The sequence below is a fragment of the Eleutherodactylus coqui genome, chromosome 5, assembly GCF_035609145.1.
Source record: "Eleutherodactylus coqui strain aEleCoq1 chromosome 5, aEleCoq1.hap1, whole genome shotgun sequence".
NCBI lineage: Eukaryota > Metazoa > Chordata > Amphibia > Anura > Eleutherodactylidae > Eleutherodactylus > Eleutherodactylus coqui.
This window is the reverse complement of record NC_089841.1, coordinates 176902482-176916022: the sequence shown is the minus strand read 5'-3', so window position 1 is coordinate 176916022 and position 13541 is coordinate 176902482. Positions and strand designations below refer to the sequence as shown.

Sequence of the window (13541 nt, the reverse complement as noted above, 5' to 3'; positions counted from 1 at the left end):
GCCAACATTGGGAAAGACTCAATTGCTAGATTCAGCCATTTAAGCACAGTGTTTGAATCCAACAATATTCCATGCGACAAAATATCCGTCTTCTCCAGCAGGAGATGCACAATACTTGCATCACAAGAGAAGAATGTATTGCTTCTCAGGGTGATGTCTCAGCTTATTTTCTCTATACAGCTCTGTCCATATTAACTCTCCGCAGTTCCAGGGATCAGTAGAAGATATGAAGAGAAGAAGAGGGATTGAGGCACGCTCACAGTCTGATCCCATGGACCAGATGAAGGTTCAAATCCCGAATAGAAATGCATTGCCACATTGTTGTTAATAAACGTATTCAGCTAATCCTGACGTCTTCTGATCCAATCAGCTCGCCTAGATCCCCCCTATTCTTTCCATCTCTCTGGCTGTCTGACTGAAGCTCCTGTCTGTCCACATTGTGAGGATGCCGCTGAGTAATAGGTTCATCTCAGTTTGGTGCCGCTGCACAATCCCACCAGGTATTAGTAGTCCAACATTCCTCTATGTTATTTCTTGATATTCTTTGGCCCTCTGCACTATGGAGCACTTTTCACCTTCTACTTCAGTTCCTCAGTGCTTGGTCAGTGGCCTCTTTCTGTCCCCAACGGTCTCAGACACATTGGGGGAAATTTACTAAGCCTGGCATTTTATGTTGCTGGGCTTAGTATGATTTCCTTGGTGCAGTAAATACATGAAGAACCTCTTGGTGCCTTCTCAGAAATGCTTGCTGGGTCTGACCTGGTCTACATTTCGGGTATAATTTACATCAGCTTCTGGCATAAATCACACATAAATCTGTTGGTCCAGGGTGGCCATGCTCCCTCCCGACAATCCGTACCCACTTTTTGAAAAGGTGTCAGAAGGGGGAAAAGTCATGAATTTTTGCACAAATACCGGTTTGTACAAAATTATGCAACTTATCCAAAGCCCTGGTCACAGTCAAGACAAACTTGTAGTAGTCAACTTTTGCAGACCCACCTTCTGCTCACAGTCTTGTATCCAACTCACTCTGCTGCACCCCAGTTCTGAGAGGAAGGCGCATGTAGCAAGGGCATCTGCCCAGCAATGGCGGTGGCATCAGCTAACCTTTCTGGATTTTACTATAACGCACCTAATAAAAGCTCTCACAGTACTCTCTGGCTCTAACTACTTCTCTCACTCCAATCAACAACTCTTGGAGTGAAACTATGCCTAAGTATAGCTTTGCTAACAGGTCCTCATGAGCAATGCAGTTCTTCACGTCCTTTCTTTCTCACCTATCTACCTTCGGGTTCCCCATCAAGCAGGGCATCTGGGGCTGTTATTTCCCAGAACCATACTGGAAGGGGCATGGTCACTAACTACGCACTCGAGAACTACTACATGGTATAATATAACATGGTCGTCTGTTGCATCAAACATTACAACAGGAGGAATACACAAGTTAAAAACATAAAGTTTTCTTGGGATTCCACCTGCAAGATAAATATATACACCAAGCAAAATATAGTATAACAGTGCAAAATCCAGTCTCCTCACTAGTGGAGGGTTTCCCCACTCCTTACACAACTGCTACCTTTGCACCACCTACAGCTACACCCCTACCTGTTCACCTACAAGACTATTTCAGGGACGTGCACATTTGTGTCATCAAACCTGTTTATAACAGCACAGCAAAAAAGAAAGAATATAAAGCATTGTGGTGATCTCTAGCAATCTACTCAGCTCGGAAATATCAGCTGATGGCTTTCTAGTGTTGGAGGACCAACTCAACGACTGTACTGTTTGCTTATATAGTACAAAATAAAAATGGCTTGATGCTCATCTGTGAACCACTTACCCCAAGTGTAATCTGATCTTCATGCTGTCCTGAGAGTTTAAATGTATATAAGGGAAAGCTTACTAAAAAGTTGAAGATATAGCAGATGCCCAGACAGAGAAGAGTCGTCGGCTATATACCTGTGTGCAGTCACCTAGCCCCCCTCAACCTGACATCACATAATGCGTAAAGCCAGCTTCCTGACAAAGACACCACCTGCTCACCCCATTGATAAACAAGGATTAGGAGAGATTAAGGGCTGAACACTGGATTCTAGACACGTAAGGGATACAGACAGCTATTTATAACCACCTTATGGGCAACTGATGGAAACTACTTCGAGGGTCAGAAGTCAGGATGCGATTCTATTCTTGACAAGAATACTTATTACTAAAACTAAGGGACAGGCTGAAACTAGGAAATGGCATATGAGACTACTGCTGTCATTGCTGGTTATGCTGAAATATATGGCATTTCTCGCATATATATATATATATATATATATATATATATATATATATATATATATATATATATCTATCTTATCAACCAGAACTTTAAAACGACCTACCTGATATAGTGTAAGGGTACTTTCACATGGGCCGAATAATCGCTCAAAGAAGAAGCGACTCAGTAATCGCTAGTCATTCCGTTCCAGCTCACTGAAACTTAAAGGGGTTGTCTCGCACCAAAACGGGGTTTTTTTTCCATAGGCCCCCCGTTCGGCGCAGGACAACCCCAAGGGATGTGTTAAAAAAAAAAAATTTATTACTTACCCGAATCCCCGCTCTGCGACATCTTCCTTCTTCCTACTTCTTCCTTCACCAAGATGGCCGCCGGGATCTTCACCCACGATGCACCGCGGGTCTTCTCCCATGGTGCACCGTGGGCTCTGTGCAGTCCATTGCCGATTCCAGCCTCCTGATTGGCTGGAATAGGCACACGTGACGGGGCGGAGCTACGATGACCAGCTCTCTGGCACGAGCTGCCCCATTCACCAGGAAGAAGACCGCACAGCGCAAGCGCGTCTAAAAAAGCAAGAAGACATCAGAATTAGACGGATCCATGGCGACGGGGACGCTAGCAATGGAGCAGGTAAGTGAATAACTTCTGTATGGCTCATATTTAATGCACGATGTACATTACAAAGTGCATTAATATGGCCATACAGAAGTGTATAACCCCACTTGCTGCCGCGAGACAACCCCTTTAACGACTAGTGAGAGACTTCTCAGTATATGCAGGCAGTTATTCATTTATGAACGACTGCCTGTTTGCAGTAAATGGAGATGGGTGGCAGGAAGAGAACTATAGTGCGCTCTGCCTCCATTCACTGAACGACTATCACTCCTGTGTGAAAGCACAGAAGCGATGGTCGTTGGAACAACTGTTCGGTACTTAAGCCTTCTTCCCATAGTACCTTCTGATGCCATCTCTTCCTCGGGTAGTAACACACATGCACCCATGATCTAAAAGAAATTGAGATTCACCAGATCAGGCCACCTTCTTCCATTCCTCCTCTGTCTAATTCTGATGCTTATGTGCCCATTGTAGGGGCTTTTGGCGGTGGAAAGGGGTACATGGTCAAACTTCTGGGTCTACAACTACACTGAAAATTTCAGTGCCCTGTGTTTTGACAACTTTGTATCATAGTTAGCATTAAATGTATCAGGAATTTGTGCTACATAACTCTTCTGTGTGACTGGATAGGTGGGGCTAGACTTTGCTCCGCACACATATCAATGAGGTTTAAGCACCCATAACATTGTCATTGGTTTATTGGTTGTCCATCCTTGGACAGATTTTAGTAAGTACTTATCACTTACTAGAAATACTTCACAATACTTGCTGTTTTACAGATGTTTTTACCCAGTCATCTAGACAGCACTATTTGGCCATTGGCAGTCACTCAGATGCTTAAAGGGGTTGTCCCGCGGCAGCAAGTGGGTCTATACACTTCTGCATGGCCATAATAATGCACTTTGTAATGTACATTGTGCATTAATTATGAGCCATACAGAAGTTATAAAAAGTTTTATACTTACCTGCTCCGTTGCTGGCGTCCTCGTCTCCATGGTGCCGACTAATTTTCGCCCTCCGATGGCCAAATTAGCTGCGCTTGCGCAGTCCGGGTCTTCTTCTTTTCTGAATGGGGCTCCGTGTAGCTCCGCCCCGTCACGTGCCGATTCCAGCCAATCAGGAGGCTGGAATCGGCAATGGACCGCACAGAAGCCCTGCGGTCCATGAAGACAGAGGATCCCGGCGGCCATCTTCAGCAGGTGAGTATGAAGACGCCGGACCGCCGGGATTCAGGTAAGCGCTGTGGGGGTTGTTTTTTTAACCCCTGCATCGGGGTTGTCTCGCGCCGAACGGGGGGGGGGGGGTTTAAAAAAAAAAAAAACCCGTTTCGGCGCGGGACAACCCCTTTAAGGCCTATTTACATGGAGCGATGATCGGTCAAAGCTTTGAGCGATCATTTGGCATAAATTATTAAGTAGCTACTCAGCTACTTAAGAGCAATTAAGTGTGCAAATGAAGCCTTAGCTGAATGCAGTTAATAGCCCGAGGCTATTATCTGCGCTCAGATCCTTTGTTCTCCATGGGGAAACAATGCAATCAGCACTGCCTGCGGAGAACTGCTGATAAGGCTGACCATCGATTTTTAGGTTGGACTGAATTTAACCACCAGCTAGCAGTGCACGATGGCCGTGCATTTAGACGCAACGATTATTGCTCCAATGATCGCTTTTTAGCGATTTTTTAATGATTATCGCTCCATGTAAATGGGCCTTTACACTTGCTAATTTTTGGTGCTTTCATCACATTAGCTCAAAAACTGACTGCTCATTTGCACTTGCTACCTAGTATATTCCATTCCTTGACAGGGGCTATTGGAATAAGATAAAAAATAATCTTCACTCCCGCTCTCACTAATCTTAATGTTATAGCTGACTGATATGTGTAATATATATATATATATATATATATATACATACACATATATATCTAAACATATATATATATATACATATACACACACAGACACACACAGTGTCTTGCGAAAGTAATCACCCCTTTGTTCTTTCTGATTCTGCTGCATTACAGCGTGGAATTAAAATGGATTTTTGTAGTTTGTATATTTTTTATTAAATTTAAAAAAAAAAACCTTTATATTACCCCCCACCCCTATTCCTCCTCTCTGCCCCCCCCCCCCTTCCTCCCCCCTTCAATCCTCGCTGAAGCAAGTACTCCATGCAAAATAAAGGAACTGTCAATGTCTTTATCAATAAACTCTGAGTGCAGCGGCACGGATGCTCCTCATCTTCCTTGAAGCCTGAACAATGCAGCAGCACATTAAATAATGTCCATTAAAAGAAAAGAGGCCGCAGAATGAATCACAGCACTTCCATCACAATTTTACATGTATAATGTTTTTCCTCAGTCATTACCAAAAACAGAACATAGTACATTCTGCCTGATATACACAGGGGGACAAGTAGAAAGATCTCATCTAATAGAGGTGAGAGAGGACCCCAAGTGCACCAATCCATACACCCCTATCAGTGTATCTGATTCGACTACTCTGAGGGCTCTTTCACACAAGCGTAGGCGTTTTTATGTCCAAGCTTTTTATTGGCATGAATTTACGTTTTTCTGCCATCACAGCCAGCGTTTTCTCACCCATTCACATGACCGTAAGCATCGTTTTTAGCGAAAAAATACATTGCACCCCGGAAAACCCTCACTCTGCAAAAATCCTCGGAATGCCTTCCAATGACTACATAGAGGTACCTGTAAGCTTTTCACAGTGTTGGACGCTGCTAAAATGCCTCCCCCTCCCTTTTTTTGCTCAGCTCCCATAGAAGTCTATGGGAGCCGTCAACGTATATTGGGCAAAAGATAGTTCCAGAACTATCTTTTTGCCCAGCCTTTATGCGTTGACGCGTATTTTGGTTGCATATGTTCCATTTTTCATGGTTTGGCGTTTTTATGACGTCGTATATATATACGCCAATGTGAACGGATGCATTGGAAACCAATGACTCAGATGGTTGCATCTATCGGCCGGGTGTAAAAACATTGCCGTTTATGCGTTTGTGTGAAAGAAGCCTGAAAGTGTGATAGTTACTAAGGGTCTGGTTACACCAAAAGATTTCTCGTTTGAACAAGTGAATCACATCAGAGTTCGCTCGGGCGGCCTGTATATACAGCAGATACATCATTGGCTCATTCAATCAAGAATCGTTCAGTCGCTCACATTCACTGTATGACTGAGAACAACTGAATGATTGGTATTTAAACCGAACAATTATTAATGAACGAGCCAACGATGACTTTTATGCCTGTGAATGATTTATCTTCATCGTTCTATCGTTGGCTGCGTTATCGTTCACTTTTGCTCATTTGAACGACTATTGAACGATAATCATTCTACATAAATGGGCCCTAAGTGAACAAAGTGGATAGCAGGTTATTCCTAAATGAATGTAAGGGGGGCAGACCGGGTGCACCTCACCATTTTGTCCAAAGCGTTGCATATTTCTGTTCTGCCTTTCTCCTAATATATACTCTTTTCCATAGTTAATAGCTAATTAACTTTATTTATGAACTCTCCAAGTGTCGGAGGGTTTTCATCAAGCCAATGCTGTGCAATCAATTTATAACAGCTTAGCTATCGCTATTTGTTCTCTTTCCACTACTGGTAAATCAGTCACATATCCCAAGACACATAATAAAGAAACCGCATCTAATGACACTTGATATACATTATTAATTATGGAAATGATTCCTTGCCAATATCTTTGCAATTTTGAGCATTGCCATATCATATGGCTCGGGCCGGCAGTCTGAATATTGCATCTGGGGAATAGCGGGGAGTCCTTCACCCCAATCTCTTGGGAGAAAATTAGTTTACCCTATGAATCAAATGGATCTAATAACCAATCAATGTGATTGACTTAGGGACAATTTGAGTATCATTTGTAGGATGTCATCCCACTGCGTATGTTCAATAGGGCCAATATCTCCTTCCCATCTGCTGCGAACACTAGAAGGGATTGACAGATTAAACTGAACTTGAATATGTCCGCATAGAGGGAAGATTTTCACTGCAGTGGAAGTGGCTGAACCAATTATCTCTGCAGGCACAGAGTTAGTAATTTGTACCTCAGAAGAGGCTGTCTCTGCCCTACAAGCGTGCGATAACTGCAAGTATTTACAGAGGTGAGCATGTGGCAACTTGTAATCAGGTTGGAGTTGTTCAAATGTCTTTATCTCCTCTCCAGATACAATGTGAAAAACACGTTAAATACTTCTATGTAGTGGCCTGAAATACTTATATCTGGCCCCTTAATAATTGTATATAACTGTCGTAAATGTCATGTCTTCACTGTGGATGCTCTGTGCAAATTTTCTTGTCACTAGTTATGTGTATTGCACAGCTGCAGCATGTGAGAGGTTAATGTCTGTGGGTTATATCTGGAAATGTAACAATTTGTGATGTCACGTGAGTAGGATAGATATATGTGGGTACAAGGTGAAAGAGGAGGAGATCTCCTGAGACCTAAGAAAGAGAGAACCTGCTTGACTAGGCCGCATGGGGGTACCTTCAACCCTCATGTGGTGAAGAATGGATGAGAAAGAGAGCTACCCTGGAAGTTCCGGTTGCTGGCCATTCCCAGCAACTGAGTGTTATTAAGGTAACCGTGTGTGGACTCTCTTATTTCCCCGCGGAGCAAGGGACAATGGCGTCACCTGTGACAGAATTCTTCAAGTCTAATACACCATTTATTCAGGCGACTGCTGCATTGGCATTGCCTGGAGAGGCCTGTCAGCGCTGTGGTCAAGGATCGCACGTGTCCCTCATGGGAGGACTGGGTAGTGCCACTGTGACAATCCTAAACATCTACCCTGCCATCTCCTTAGTGGTGCGCCTTGTGCCTCGGTCGCTGCACCTACTCTTCCAGGATTCAATGTCTATTAGTTTATTTAGTTCTGGAAACCAGGAATATCCCAAAGAGGAGTAAATTGCAAACAGTTCCTAATACCCATGACTTCACTTACCTTCCACCAAATTAAAATGGATTTTAATTTAGATTTTATGTAATGGACCTGACAAAATAATCCAAACTGTTACAGTAGAATGAAATAATACCTTGTTTAAAAATATATTATTTGCCCCTCCTTGCTATAAAACCCCTAAATAAGGTCTAATCTACTCAGAAATCACATAATTACCATATTTTAAAAGTCTTACAGAGCGAATGTGCCATTTGTTTGCAGGATTGCGAGTTTAATGTGCGATTGTGCAAACAACTCAGGTGAAGAAACTCACGATCAGTTAGGAAAGCAGTTATTTCTCCTTTGCACTTTCGCCCATACGTACCACTGATTGGTGGTGAGCACCAGCGGGAACTACTGCAGCTCCCCCATACCCACCAATCGGCTTCTTCCCTTCCTCCTGCCGTACAGAAGTGCCGCTGTGACATGAAGCTCCGGTGTTTCAGACGTCTGCTGCTCCGTCGCCCGGTCCCTGGGTGAGTTTAAAATATATTTTCCCTATTTTCCGCCTCTAAAACGGGGGTGCGTCTTATCATCCGGTATGTCATGCAAAGCGAAAAATACGGTAGTTAAATAAGGCCCCCCTGTGTGGAAAGTGTCACATGATCTGTCACATGTTGTCAGTATGAATATATCTGATCTGAAAGGCTCCTGAGTATGCAACACCACTAAGCAAGCAACAAGAAGACCAAAGAGCTCTCCATACGGGCAGAGGCGAAGTTATGAACATTCCATCAATACATCCATTCTAATAAATTGAATAGATTATGGCACAACTACCAACCCGAAAAGAGAAGTCTGCCCACCAAATTCACAGACTGGGCAAGGCGGCAGAGATTCAAGAAACATGTCAAAAAGAAGTTCCAAAGATCCACAGTGGAGATGGAAGTGTAGTCTACAGAAGTCAATGTATGGAAGTTTCTAGCAGTTTCTGAAAGGTCTATGTAGTGTTTTGCTTCTGTGTCAATGTGTTCCATGTGAGTGTATATGATATGTATTGAATAGCTGCAGCACTGAATGGGTTACAGTCTGGGTTATGTCTGGAAAAGTATCTATTTGTCTGTCATGTAACCTTGTTTTATATATGTGGTTGCAAGGTGCATGAGTGAGAGAGTGGCTGTTGGAGTTTATCTTAGCTGGTTCTATTCACCTGTCCATCCTGACAGAAGCTGGCCTGCACACAGACACCTTTAGTCTGTGAGTAAAAATTATGGAGGAGGCCGAGCGAATAGACTACTGGTGCCATGAACCTCTTTCTTCTTCCCTGTATGGAGAGCTAGAAGCATGACAAGCCGCAAGATGTGCGAGTTCCCGCCATGCAGTGCAATTCTACTACTCCGTGAGTGTGTACCAGTAGAGAGTCAGCAAGGTGTTTGTGAGAAAGTGTCTGGGACCAGAGAACCACAGATAACTTGGCCTGTGTAAGTGACTCTGTCCTGTCGTGTTTTCCTCCCTGTCACACCACGTATTCTCTATCACTATCTGTCCTGCCGGTGAATGTAAGCTTGGACTGTATTGGAGTTGGTACAAGTTGTGTTTCCAGTAAACAGCTTTACCGACCGTTCCCAGTTCTGCCTTTAAAACTTCACCCTGCGTGTGGACTCTTTATTCATTCACCGCGAAAGAAGGAATGGTGGCATCACCCGTGACAAGAGTGGACTAAGGTAAACCCTTTCCAGGTTAACTTTAATAGCCTGCCCGTTGGATGTGTCCCTGGTTACCCTTCGGGTGGGAGATGGTAGAACCACTGTGACAAGGGCTACATCAATCCCCGCTGTCTCCTAGGCTAGAGCCCGCTCCTCGGACGCTGCAGAAGTATCTATCTATAGGACCACTATAAGCCGTACACTCCACAGAGTGGGGCTTTATGGAAGAGCAGCCAGAAAAAAAGATATTGCTTAAAGAAAAACATAGGAAAACATTTTTTGAAGTTTGCCAAACAGCATGCGGCAGAATCCTCAAACATATGGAAGGTGGTTCTCAGGTCAGATGAGACTAAAACTGAACTTTTTGTCCATCAAAAACTGGTTGAGATTGAAGAAAAGATGGATGGCAGGAAATACAGGGCAACTCTGGAAAAAGCTAGAATATAATACTCATGGTAGAGAATAAATAACAGTCAAAAACAAACCTTAAAGGGCCACTCCGGTGATTTTTTTTTAAATTCATTCATTATGCAGCTATTCCCCAGTATATAAGTCAGCTAGTGTTACCCTGGTTAGTTTGTTTCTTTCTGTCTGAAACTCCTGGCCTCTTTCCTCAGATGGTCATGTGACATGGACCCTACATAGAGGTGAAAGACAGTCAAATCACAGTTAATGATGATGATCATACAAGTCCTCATAATAGAGGATATCACAGCTCAGCCTCCTGACTGTATACTTATGGTCCATAGCTTATTTAGGTGAATATAGAAGGTCATAATAATTAAACTGTCCCCACATCAGATAGAAACGGTATAGTCTCAATCATGGGACTGATGTGAAATTGAAAGTAGAAATTCTCAGCCTCAAGATGGTGCCTGATAAGTATCAGACAGGAGCTACATTGCAGGGATGTGGCTGGAATACACAGAGCAGACCTACAGAGTGTGACAGGCAACCAGGTGAGGGAGCCAGGTATAGCAAAATGTGTTTTCACTGGAGTGGCCCTTTAATTATCGCAACATTCTGTAATTCTCATAAGGCCAGCATATTCCTGAATTGAAAAGTAAAGCAAATGTGAACGTGTTAAAAGTATGCGCTAAATGGTTGCACAGTACTAGGTGCTGTGCCAAAAGCCCAAAACCTAATAATCTTTAATTTATACATGGCAGCTTTTTTGTGGTAATCGGATTAAAACCCCATGAAGTAGAGCAACAAATTCAACTATAATTGTGCCCGTGTGACTGGGAAGGGATGATCATTCAGTACCAAAATTGGTTGTCAATTTCACTGCACCCCTATGTACAGTCATGCTGGGATGACATGCACACAATGGGGCACATTTATTACTGCTGTTTGGGCAGATTTCTGGTGTAAATTACACCTTTTTTGGCACAAATCAATTTACTAAACTTTCTATTGATTTATGCCAAGGAGAACAGATGTTACACCTCTCACCCTACTTTTCAAAAGTGTCTAGAAAGGTGGGTATTACTTGCTGCTTGCTCAAAAGCGTGTGGTGACAGTACATTAAGCGTGTGGGTTTTGCACGCATAATATGCTGTACCCGCCTGCCATAGGCTCCCATAGTGCCGATCACACATATTGTGCAAAATAAAGATTGCAGCATTTTCTATCTTGCTACATATATATACAATATCATTGCGTACTTGCTGCGCAACTGTCTCATGTGGGCAGCCCGCAGCGAATTACGCTCATGTGAAGCTTAAAACTTGCAAAACTTGCCTTGCTCACTCCACTAGATGAGTAGATACAAAGTAACCACATTCCTAGACTTATTTAAAGATGCAACAAATGTATCAACATCACACTGGAAGGGGGAAACAAATCATGTTGCCAATTCTGGGCTGTGATTATATGGTTTTTTTGTATCGCAGCATCATGTTGCACTGGAGATGTTTGCAATAAGCGATTTGGATGCAGAGCTTGAAGAACAGTACTTTAGCTATCTGATCATTGACGTCCATATTATATAGAAGGCCACATCTGAACGTAGCATCGGCAGCCTTCTTCATGGAAAAAGCCCCTGCAGTAAAGCACGCTGTATATAGGTTACACTGTGCTGTGTAACAATAGCAGGGCCCTTGGTTGCCTGCGGGTGAGAGTGGATGGAGTCTGTTGCTATGAGCAGCACCTGAGCTCTGCTACCATGGCAACAAGCAGCAAATCTTCAGCCCCGATCCCTGCAGCCTCCACCGTGTGGATTTACTGGGCTGTCAGCGAGATGACATTGTATATGCTGTACATATCTGAATGCATCTACAGTACACAGCCAGTCCTAGGCTATACAAAGAGCTGATACCAAATGAGCATTCATTACTATTAACAGACCACAATGCAGCCGGTCCTTCAGATTCTGAGGATTCCCCACCTAAAGATTACTAAGCACTTGCTGTAAAATGTGCAAACCCCCTACAACTGGAAAGCAAAAACCTTGATCATGCACAAATGCAGAGGAATTTCCTTGCAGAATTCTGCACCTGGATTAATAGAAATCATTCTTAAAAAGAAACACGGCACATAGCGAAAATACTCACGTACAGCAAATGGTTTATAAAAGTATCCCATCACGCCTCATTAATTGTCCATCAAATATTAAAGGGCCACTCTGGAAAAAAAATAATATTTTTCTATGCCTGCCCCCCTCATCTGATTGCCTGTCATATTTTGGAAGTCTTTTCCAGCCACTTCCCTGCAGCGTAACCTCCTGTCTGATGCTGTCAGGTAGCATCTTGAAGCTGAGATTTTTTACTTACAGGTTTACATACATCCCATTATGCATCAGCACAGCATGAGCTGAGGCTATACCATTTTTGCCTGCTGTAGGGTCAGTTTAATCATCATTACTTTCTATATTTTTCTAAATAGGTTACAGACCATAAGTATACAGTGAGGAGGATGAATTATGATCTCCTCTATTATAACTGTGTGACAGGAGCTGTGTGATCATCAGCAGTAACTATGGCAGGAAGTCATGTGCATGTAATAGGTAGGTGCATGTAATAACATCACTCAGACTGTGAAACTTAAAGGGGTTTCCCAGGCACAAAATGGAAATTCTGCAATTGCTGAACTCTAGTAGGTACAGCAAAGTAGCAGCAAACTGTACCTTTTATTTGCCACTCAGGATCCCCTTCTTAATCTAGGCCAGCCACCAATCTGCGGCTGTGTTTACATGCATTACTTCCATAGTGAACACAACAACAGACTGTTACCTATAACTTATGCAGCTAACTAACTAAGGTAACGCTAGCTCACTTATATATACTGGGGAACTAGCTACACAATGAATGGATTAGGGGAAAATAATCACCAGAGTGGCCCTTTAATTATAAGTATTTGTTATATAGCACCAATGTACTGCATTCTGCAGCTATATACAGAGCTTGTTAAAACTTCAATATTCCCGCTTCAATTACATATACTACTGTACCTGTTTTGAACAGATATCCTATGCCATAATGTAACAGGTTCTGTACAGTATAGAAATGTATATGTGTATTTCAGACAATGGCAAAACTATATTACTAGCCCAAAACTAACCACCAGTATTGACATGTGCTGTCATATATAATGGAAAATGCAATAAATAGCAGAAAAAAAGAACCACAAAATAAACTATTTCCATACAAAAATAAAAAAAATGGTAAACCTTAAGGAAAGTTGCATACCTACAAGTAGATAGCTCATTAAATATAAAGCTAAACAGTTCAGCCATAACACTTAGGATGCCATTACCAGATGTGGTCAAGGATAACTGCGAATTCTACGTCAACTACAGGTGAAACAAGGCAATTAAAGGTAATCCGTGTGCAGTCAGGCTGGAAACACACGGTCCAGTTGGCTGCATGCAGTCAGGTCACGTCTACTCACAGTGGTCAGTGGCTGTCAGAATCATGCAGCCAACCAGATGATATGTCTCCAGCCTTAGTTCTCTGACTAAATCAAACTACTAATGACCACTTGTCAAATAGTATGTGAGTGCTTCTCATGCTCCA

General features: G+C 42.8%; 1 protein-coding gene across 2 annotated transcripts in view; it reads right to left on the bottom strand.

Moving 5' to 3' along the window:
• The window catches only part of DTX1 (deltex E3 ubiquitin ligase 1), a 48472-nt gene that overhangs the window by 9593 nt on the left and 25338 nt on the right, over positions 1-13541 (bottom strand). The gene's annotated exons all lie outside the window — the stretch shown is intronic.